Below are 319 nucleotides of genomic sequence, written 5' to 3' on the forward strand. Positions count from 1 at the left end.
AATAATGATTGGGGAAAACAGAAAAGATATTGAATGTTGAAGTGGGGAGATTAATGTCTCTGTACTGACTGACATGCATAGCATTCCCTTTTGAAAAAACAATGTAATACATTGTAAAGTTATATGTAATCCAACGTAACATAAAGAATATTATGATGATAATAAAAAATAAAAATTTTTTTAAAATACCATATAAAGAGATTGAAAATCTATATAACATAATAAAACATTAGCAAAAACATAACTTATTATAACTGTTATCCAAAAACTACAAACAACTGGGGTTTTTTTGCATTTTTGTATGCATTAAAAACACTTT

This window comes from Tupaia chinensis, unplaced genomic scaffold, assembly GCF_000334495.1.
Source record: "Tupaia chinensis unplaced genomic scaffold, TupChi_1.0 Scaffold140854_1, whole genome shotgun sequence".
Classification (NCBI taxonomy): domain Eukaryota; kingdom Metazoa; phylum Chordata; class Mammalia; order Scandentia; family Tupaiidae; genus Tupaia; species Tupaia belangeri.